The sequence below is a fragment of the Pinus tabuliformis genome, chromosome 4_2 (genome assembly GCF_031772625.1).
Source record: "Pinus tabuliformis cultivar Carrire ecotype Pingquan chromosome 4_2, CPIR1, whole genome shotgun sequence".
NCBI classification, from domain to species: domain Eukaryota; kingdom Viridiplantae; phylum Streptophyta; class Pinopsida; order Pinales; family Pinaceae; genus Pinus; species Pinus tabuliformis.
The window spans coordinates 720,395,917-720,406,459 of NC_142304.1; the positions used below are offsets into that span (position 1 = coordinate 720,395,917).

At 39.5% G+C, this 10,543-nt stretch overlaps 1 pseudogene; it reads left to right on the plus strand.

Moving 5' to 3' along the window:
* The first annotated feature begins 5,932 nt into the window (after window positions 1-5,932).
* LOC149171576 (AUGMIN subunit 2-like) lies at window positions 5,933-9,469 on the plus strand (annotated as a pseudogene).
* Window positions 9,470-10,543: the final 1,074 nt, after the last annotated feature.

Genomic DNA, 10,543 nt, shown 5'->3' on the forward strand with positions numbered 1-10,543 from the left:
TAGGTGGATCATCTCTCCTTTCTATCCATCATGTGACTACTTGGTTTCCATGATGGTTGTCTTGCGGGGTGATGTGGGTGATGATATGTTGAACTTTTAATCCACGATGGCTTTTTCTTGACTTCACCCTGCTGTGGTGCCTGTTGTGGTGTCTTCATTTTCAATATGACTTCAACCACTGAGCCCTCCTCTGATGTATCATCACCTGTAACCTTTTCTTTTTCACCCTCTGTTTGTGTTTGATTGTCAATCATCAAGGGCTCATCATCTGATATGTCAGTCCGGTGAACATCTTCTGCTTCAGCCTCCATGTGCTCTACCTGTTTATGGATGGAAATATTCTGTAATGTAATTTTCTTCTTTTTATACCATAGCTTCAGGAATTTCTTCTGCACATTAATATTGATAGTACCCATGGATTCCATCCAAGGATATCCCAAAATAACATCCATATTATCCATATCTGAAGCATAAAAATCACCATGAAACACATACTTATCCATCGAAATCTTCAAATCCTTGTACACTTGAACATCCTCATTATCAACTTGCACAATTTTTGCTGGAACTTGCAATCTTTTTGCCAAATTAATACTGATAAGATTTTGCTTGCAACTAGGATTTATAGACACAATGATTTTCTCCTTCTGAAGCAATCCATGAACCTGCAATAAGGATATACCAGTAGGAAATAACCCTTTAGGTTCCATGGTTTCCTTCTTTTCTGTAAAAATAAAATCTTTGCTAGGCAATGTGTCTGTCTGTGTGAGCTTATCAACAAGAATAGTTTTTCGGCCAAAGAGGTTCATAATAGCTTCTGTGAACATGTCCCAAGTCCAAAACCTTCTATTGGCACGTTGATGGTCTTGCCACCATTGTTTTCTTTCAGTGTCCAAGTACATGCTTCCCACCATAAGCTGAGTCTCATTATCATAGATGTGATTCCGACTGAAACACTACTCCATTTGCGCTATCCATCTAGCTGGATGAGAGCCATCAAATTTATACAGGTCCCTCAAACTCCGATCTAGGCCCGCCATCACAAAAATATTGGTGAAAAATTGAAATGGTCACAGATCCGTCAATATTGCTCAGAATCCCTATTATAATCTGTTTTTAGAAATGGAACAACCACTCTGCATCTGCCCATGTGATAGAAATCCTGATCCAGGCACTAGAATTCCAGATCTGCGCTGCTACTCTCCCGCCGTCACCAAAATTTCTGCAAAAAGAGCTGATTTTAAATCAGCTATATCTCCCTCATCCGGACTCCGATTCGACTGATTTTTTTTTTGAAATTATGTGTTTTTTCACAAAGATTCCAGATCTGCAATTAGATCTTGCAGATCTTGCACCAGGACGTCTAGATCTGTGCCGCAAACTCACTGCCCTGAAAAATTGTCTGCAACCCCACTGATTTTTAGATCAGCGATATCTCCTTCATCCGGACTCCGATTCAACTGATTTTTTTTTTTGAATTTGGGTATTTTTTCACAAGGAATACAGATCTGCAATTAGATTCTACAGATCTGGCACCAAAACATATAGATCTGATCTGCAAATTCGCCGTCCCAGAAACCTTGCAAAAATGAAAAAAACATTTCTCCACGGTTTGCCCAAGAAAGAGCTCTGATACCACTTGTTGTAGATATAACCTGAGAATATTATAGATCAGATATGAAAAGATACGATAATGCAAGTAAACCCAGAAATAATATGAAATGATTCTTTATTGATATCAAGACCCTTAAGGTAGGACAACACCATACATTCACTCCTTAAGGAAGGAGAACACTCCACAAGCCATATGCCTGTTCATACAATAATACTTCTCTTCCTATCCTCCATGTGGAGTCTCTAGCCTCTATATAGGCCTCATACATACAATACCATGGGTCCTTACCATGGTTCCCTCATACCATCAACTAATACCACGGGCCCATTACATTATTATTAACTACTTGTGGTCCCTTACATGACATGGGTTAACCACCTTATTTATTACTATGGCCCATCCCATTATTACATTATTACCTTGGGTACCTCCCTTGGTACCCCATATTATCCCCCCTAGGTATATAACACCACCTCTTCATCGGTCATCAATAGATTTGAGTAGAAAATGTAACGCTGCTCCCTTTCAGAACAAATGATTGGCTCTTCAGCTTCAGTTTGTTAATGATGATTAAACTATTCCTTATTTTCATCGATCTATTTTCCCACATATTGAATCTATTTATTGTATTGTAAATCATTTGTAAAGGGGTTGGAGTTTCTGGGAGTAGTGTGGAGGAAAAACCTAGCGCTTTCACTGTACAGTTTTGGCAGAGAATTAATGAAATGATGCAGCTCTGATTCATGAGATTCATGTGGTATGAGTTTAGCATATGTTTCTTCTTTCTGTTTCATGTATCTTGTTATGTTTTACTGTCCATTCATGATCATTTCCAGTTGAATGCTTTTAAGTAAGAAAGGTAGAATCCAGTTTACTGCTCTGCCTTGGGAAGGCATTCATGCTTTGTGTCTCTTCTTCTATCTGAAAAGGATTCATGTGTATGCCCTTTTCAGCTTCTCAACAGTCTTTCCACTCCATATTATTTCAGTTTGATTGCTAAACCTCCTGCCTATCTTGCCTCATGAAATACTTTGTATCTTTGATTTAATTTCTCAACTCAGGCTGTCCTTTGTCCCATACAGCCCAGAAAATTCAGTCATTCAATAAATTACCTCTTTCATATCTATTTACTAGCCTAAAATCAGTTTCCCATTTTAAATCATCTCAAGCCTCATTGAAACACCTTTCGCTGAGATTGACCCGGAGAGAGCCCTCTCCTGTCCTCGTAGGGCTAGCTACGAGGCTGAGAGTGGTTTGATGTGGACCTAGAACCTTGCCTTTTCAGCCTGAGGCAAATCTAGGCTCTAACATAGTGGCGACCGTACTGGGGACGAAAATGGTTTGCTTGTTGATGTCATTTGTTTTACAAGCTACAGACGGAGCCTGAAGTTATGCCAGGTAGCCTTCGAAATGATTTTGCTTTGCATTAGCGCAAGTAGATAAACGCTGCTTCAGTAAATCTCTGGTCTAGCTTGTGAACATGACATCTAACTTGTTAATTCCCCAGTACATGTATCAAAGTTAGATCTGATTGTTGATGGTGGACAACGATCAGACATAAGAAGGCTGAAACCATTCACTTGGCGACTCCATTCACTGAAAAATCCAGCAATCAATGCTTCATGGTGACTCCACTGCAAAGAGATCAGTAGCTTTGAGATTTTCAAAATGGAACGGGTTGCAAGAAGATACGCTCCAATGAGTCGAGATCACATTCCATGCTTTCCAAATAAAATTCCGAAGGTAGATTGTTCAAGGAATTTGCCTACGTTTAAAGATGATGGTAGGAAGGATGCTGCTTTACATCTGGTTAGATTTCACATGCATTTTTGTAAGTTGAAGGTTGATTTTCCTGAAGATTGCTTGATGAAGATATTCCTGGCCACTCTGGAAGGTGAAGCCCAATCTTGGTATGAAAGTTTGCCGCCTGCTTGTATTTACTGTTTAAAGGATTTTCATGCCATGTTCTTTGAGAGGTATAAAGACTCTTATCCATCATTAAATTTAGTTCAGGACTGTTGCAAACATGCTTATAGTTTTATTGAAAGCCTTGAGAAATATTATGAAGATGATAATTTCATGGATGATGAGATCATGGAAGCCTTGTATGAAAATTCGTTTCAGCAGCACACATAAATCTTAGAGGATAGTTATCAAGATCAGTAGGTTGAAGATTTCCATTTGGCTGAAAATGATGAAAGAGAAAGTTTCGTTTCAGATTTGTCCATAGAAGAAAACAACATGTAGGGAAGTCAAGTTCAATTTGAGAATGTGATAACGTTAAGTCAGCCATTTCAGATCTCGTTTCAGATTGTGATGACCAAGAATACCTTGTACTGAATCCCATGAAGGAGAACTCTGTTGTTGAAATCATCTGGAATGAAGAAGACAGAGTTATGGATCCAAATGTTCTCATGTCATCAGAACAAAGCCTTCATAAAGAGGTAATCCAGTCAGTTCATGAACAACAAGATGAGATCTTTGTTCAAGTAAGTGAAAAAGTTTCTCTGGATGAATTTATGGTAGATGATAGAAATGTCATGCTTGAGTATCAAGAAACATCTGAAGTTTCTTTTCTCATGATTGATGAATGTAATGAGGAACATGATAATCCGGTTGTTATATCATATGAAGATGATCAAAAATATATTCAGACTACAGAAGATCAGAACATTCAAGACTGCTTTTCAGATTCTTCTTCACATGTCTCATATTTTGAAATGTTTTCCCAAGAGGAGATCTGCTCATCTACTTGTTCAGAATTTTTTGAGGACCAAGAACATACTCTTACTGAAGTGCATTATGAAGGAAGATCAGAATCAAAGGAGAAAGACACCTTGCTCTTTCAGCAGGAGGTAAATCTTCATGTTTTTCACGATCCACTGGCAAATCTGTTGCAGTCAATAGTGAAGGTGATTATCGTAGTATTCAGTGCTGAAGATGATCATGGTCAATTATGTTTTTGAATGCTTAGTTACCACTATCTACTGTTGACCAAGAGATATGATCAAGAGAATCAATCAAGAAGGCATCTGCTTGATTGGTTACATTGGCATTTTGATATAGTTTGATGGTATATTGTCTTGTAAGAAACACAGGCGGTCATGTACTGCCATCAACCTTTAAGTTTTAAGTTAGTTTGTTAGAGTCAAGTTTTTTAGTCATTTCAGTTTGCATCGAGTTAGTTTGAGTCTAATTTCCAGTCAACCAATTGAGTCATGTTGGTTTGTTGAAATAATGGACTCCATAGCCCAATGGACGAAGGCACTGTCTAACTCTTCCAGATATCTGCCGTTATTGGCACCTCCAAGGAGCTACCATCCCCATTGGAGCCAATGTTAGAGTCGGTCTTTACATCCCTCCGTCAGAGATCATTTCTCTTATTGCATTTCATTTTTAGGTGTCTCGCTCGATTCACTTAGTTGCATTCCACTAGGGGCATGCCATGATCTGATGGAAGGGTCTTGTCAGCCATTTCCCCTCATGTTTTGTACCTACTGGTTTAGATCTGTTTTCGAATCAATTTTGAAATCATTCATAGTCTTGTTTTGGCCTCTTGTCAGCAAAGAGTTATTATAAGATTTTTAGGTCTAGGATTTAACTGATTTAGTCCTCAAAGTGCCCAATAATGCCAGCAGGCCAGAGGGAGGTTCAGATTTTCATTATCAATAATGCTCAAGGATGATTCCTCTTCAAAACTCTGTTTTGAAGAGGAAATCGTCAAATTAATTGTTTGTAATGAATATGTATTTTTAAAGTTTTCCACCATGGAGTTCTTCAAATGCAGACTCTGGTCATCCTTTGCCGAAGTTCAACGCCACCATCTCCTGCAAAAATTTCCAAAAGAAAACATCATTCAAGACAAAAAATCAAGGAGGAAACAAAAAGACAGAGTTGTATTAAAGTGAATAAATGCCAATTTTAAAACATACAAAAATGGGTCTTTACAAAGACAAAATCAAAGCCATGTCTTTATGAAGATATTTTTATGTGTATCAATGTGATTTTGCATTCAAGGGATCAATTGAAGTCGACTTAAGTGGTGAGAAATCAAAGTTGTGTTTGAAAGGCCGGAATTTGTGTAATTGACAGAGCGCGACACGTTGGGAGTTGGGCGCGGCGCATATAAATTGCACGGCGCATAGAGCCGTGTTCCACTGTGGAAATTTGAACATGCGCGGTGCACTCACCGAGCGCGATGCACTGGGATGTGCGTGCGGTGCATTGGCTTGAGACCACAATTTTTTGCCAATCTTCTCAAATATCAAATTTGCTCGGTTACTTCGTGTTGATGAAGATGTGCAGAATTTGGGTAATATGATAGGTCTTATTGATACTTTGGTAAGAGTTTTGAGAGACTTTACATCTGTGCAACATGATTTGGCGGATTTGCAAGTGGAACTACAGGTCGACGATGTTATCACTCAGGTTGTCCCTTGGCTCCTTAAGGGATACGGCCGAGGTAACCACAAACCAATCTTTGGGCTGCAGGTCCTAGCCTACCTGCAGTCAGAGAGGGCTCTCTTTTTAAAATTTAGCTTTGTTTTGGGTTGATTTTAGGCTAGTTATGGTGTACATGGGTTTTGTTTTGATTTTGGTGGGAGGGATGATGTTTTCAAGCAGAGTTGGGATGCATAGTGTGAGAAGTTCAAACCATTGGGCATGGAGTCATGGATTAGGGCTTGTTGTTGCGTTTTCTTGGTCACTAGAGGAATACAGAGCAGGATAGCTACACATAGAACAATATCAAGCTGGAATAAAGATGGAATGAAGGTCAGAGATGAAAGGCAACTAAGAATCTTTCATTAGCTAACAGAGAGGGAAGGTGAATGAAAGTTTGTCTAGGAGCAGTCAAGAATTCCTAAATAACAGTCATATGTGAAAGAAACAGGGTAAACATGATCATTTAAGTATGCATATTCATAACCATTTCTGAAGAAAGCATATAGAAATAACAAGAACTGAGCATAGAGTGCAGTCAAGCAAAACCTAAGCTATTCATCTTTCTTGCTATTTAGATGGTAACACAATGGTGGTGTAAACATATATAAACTGTAAGCAGAGGTAAGAAAACACTTATTGAGCCATGTAGTAGCATAGGAATTCCACAGTCACTCTTTGGCCATTAATTAACACAACAGACAGTTCATCATCCAAAGCATTCCAACAGTCTTTGATTATAGAGTTCTCAAAGTATACAGCGCAAGTCTAGAATGAGGATTATCAACCAACCCCCCAAATATGTTCTGTGGGGCGGTATATATACAAAAATGAGTTACAAAATATCTAGTTGATGAGTTAATAACTCATAACTTTTTTACCACCGCTTGAGGAATAGTATATGAAAGAGTAATTGATGCAGTAGATATTTAGGGTATTAGCTATCCGTTCTGTCAGAGAATTTAGACTTTTGGGATCAACTGAGTCGGCTGAGGTTGTGCTTTTAATTTGCGTTTTTTGGGCCTGCTGCCCTGGTGCTTCGCTGAGTCACTGCTTTGTTATCCTGCTCTCAGTATGCATACTTGGCCTTTTTATAAAATTGCCGTAGTCATATCTTGACTCCCTCTGCCTGCTGTTTTTTCTTTAGTTCTCTGTTTCCAGCGTTGCCTCTTGCGAATTTTTGGGTTTTGCAGGTAGCCGAGCAATAGGAAGCTCTCCATTTTGAGTAATTTTTCTTAGCGATGCACGATTAGCGCTAAGCGCGTCAAAAACTGCCTATGTTTCTCGTTTCAGGCATTATTTGACGCGATTCTCGCCCTTTGCGCCTTTTCTGTGATGACGTCAGCATGGCGTCATTGGTGGGTCCCAGGTACGGCAGGGTGACGTGGCAGTGACGTCAGCGGTGGACAGGTGGCGGATGACATGGCAGTACGACAGGGTGACGTGGCATAGGATAGAAGGCGGGGTAGGGACGGAGGCAGATGCGGTGGCGGTGACGTAGTGCTGTCGTCAGGGGCAAAGATACAGAAGGTGGTTTGTGGTTTTATCGGACCGCCTTCTGTACGAGAGCGGTAAGTGTCAGAGGGGCTCCGATGCAATCGCGTGGAGACACATGTCTTTTGTACAGTGGGGAAACCGCTAGCCTATCGAAGGCTAACCGTCGGACGTCGGGGCAGCTCCGAAATCGGTGAGGGCCGTCGGATGGGGAGGGCCCGATTTGACGGTGGACGGAGCGCGGAACTGGCGATAGGTTAATGTACGGGGGCCCATTATATATATTGATGTATTTATGCGGTGGGGGTTCAAAAACTTTGGGTTTGTGGGTTATATGCGGGTATGAATTAATTTAATGTTTGACCAAAACTATTAAACATTAAACATTTGGAAAATGATTGCGGAGGGGCAAAATTATAGGGTTTTGGTGAGTAGAGGAGTAGGTATAGGTAATTAATCCAACCAGAGGTTAGATTAATCCTAGGGTTAGGACGTGGATGGGTTCATAATAGTCCCAGATGGACTATTATTTCACAAGACTGCATTATAAGGCTATAGTGCCATGGGGTGGGAATATTTATTATTTTTTGGAATTTTGTATAGCTTTTGTATAATAGGGGATAAGGAAATGATCTAGGGAGCTAGATAATAGAGTTAGGAGTTAATATGAATTTGTGAGGTGAAGTGTAGGGGAGAGGCTAAGTTTGTGAACTGAAACTTAGACATAAGAATAGAAAGGAATGTGGAGGAGTGATTTTACACAAGAAATGTGGCTTCTTTTCATTGAAGAAAGTCAAAGCTTGACTTAGTATTTTACAAAAATGAAGTGATAACAGGACTGGTTGGGCAGATCCCAAGGTCCTTAAGGGGTGTTAGTAAGAAACTTTGAGGGGGGGGGTGAAAGGGAGTTAGACATGCTTCCATAGTTCTGCCACCAAAAAACTGCTTTGCCACTTCTGTCATTGATGAGAGGAGCTCTAATTGACAATACATGAGGTGATCAAAACCTTGCTTCTGCAACCTCAAGCTACTTACCCAGCCTAATTTACCTAGCATTTTTTCTTCCATTTGATTGGGTGCACTTAGACTTTCAAACCCTGATTATCTTCTTTTCTTTTGACTGCCCTCCTATCTAAATGTACCCTTATCTCTTCCAAGGGCCCAGATTAAGCAGTTGGGCTCCTTAATTTCTCTACCTAACTACTCATAAGCCAAGATTAAGCTTTTTGTCTTTCCCTTAACTGTAAAACTCTTCAAAAAAGGTATGATTCTTCAAAATGGAACTTCTTGGAAATATGGAACCTTGCAACATGAAAAGATGACATATTTGGCATGTAAAACAGTCAATCATGAAATATGAAACCTATTGCAATAGGAGGCTAACAGACGGGATGATAACAGCATGGCATGTCTCACCCATAGTTTCAGCACCAATTTTCAGAATTGTTGCTTAAAGCAACCAGTGATTATGGAGCCTTAATTACACCTCCAACGGAGTCAGAGTTTTTAGGATCCACTATCTGTCCGGGGAAGTGCTGCGACCCATTCTAGTTGCCTTGGCATCTTGCACACGCTATTTTGAAACCATATCTGCAATGAGAGAATCAATTGCTGCACTTCACAGGCTACGTGTTGGTTCATCATCTCCAGTTACACCATCAAAAGATCCATCATGGATGTCAGATCAAGGGGATTCAGAATGTGCAACCCCTCCTCCATGGAGTGCAAATTACAGTATGGATGAATCAAACTCAGATGATGTTGTGATTCGTAGTCGCACACGATTAGACCAATTAGAGTCTTCCATTGAAAACCCTGATTTCAGAGCATCTTCTGATGCTGGGCAGTCTGATCATGATGGTCTGAAAGCAAAGGCGGTTATCTTGGCCATTTTCAAGCGCTACACATAATATGGTGTAATAATGCTAGTAAATCAATCTTAGGATCATTGTTTTGGCTAAATCTCAAAAATGGATGGAAGGTTACTCTCAGTCCATTGTAATGCTAGAGGGCCAAAGCCAAGGAATCCGAGAGTTGTGGAGAGTCGTTTTCAATTATACACAGATGTGCGAGATCTGTCATATTTATAACAATATCTAGATCAACATCCTCGTTAGAAAACTCACCAAGGCATCGTGTGAGGTGAATGAAGACTTTTCCTTGGTTATTTTTGCAACCTTGGACATTTAGGATAAAAAAAAGTTTTGGGAATCTTGTTAAGCAAATGGATATGTGGTTTTGACGGAGAGATCGCAGCTGGAATTGAAGGAACTCTATTTCCCTTCATTAAAGGCGAAACCTTAGTGAGAATTAGTTTTTATTCAAACGGCAAAAGGGAAGGTGAAAAGTCAAAGACCGAAAACGACTAAATTTAGAGTGTAGATATCTACCATGGTAGAGAAATAGGATTCAATTACCTATTTTTGTACTTCAGTTATGATTCAAAGGATCTACAGCTACAGTTTCTGCCTCTTCATCGATCATCAACAGATTTGAGTAGAAAATGTAACGTTGCTCCCTTTCAGAACAAATGATTGGCTCTTCAGCTTCAGTTTGTTAATGATGATTAAACTATTCCTTATTTTCATCGATCTGTTTTCCCACATATTGGATCTATTTATTATATTGTAAATTATTTGTAAAGGGGTTGGAGTTTCTGGGAGTAGTGTGGAGGAAAAACCAAACACTTTCACTGTACTGTTTTGGCTGAGAATTAATGAAATAATGTAGCTCTGGTTCATGAGATTCATGTGGTATGAGTTTAGCATATGTTTCTTCTTTCTGTTTCATGTATCTTGTTATGTTTTACTGTCCATTCATGATCATTTCCAGTTGAATTCTTTTAAGTAAGAAAGGTAGAATCCAATTTAATGCTCTGCCTTGGGAAGGCATTCATGCTTTTTGTCTCTTCTTCTGTCTGAAAAGGATTCATGTGTATGCTCTTTTCAGCTTCTCAATAGTCTTTTACTCCATATTATTTTAGTTTGATTGCTA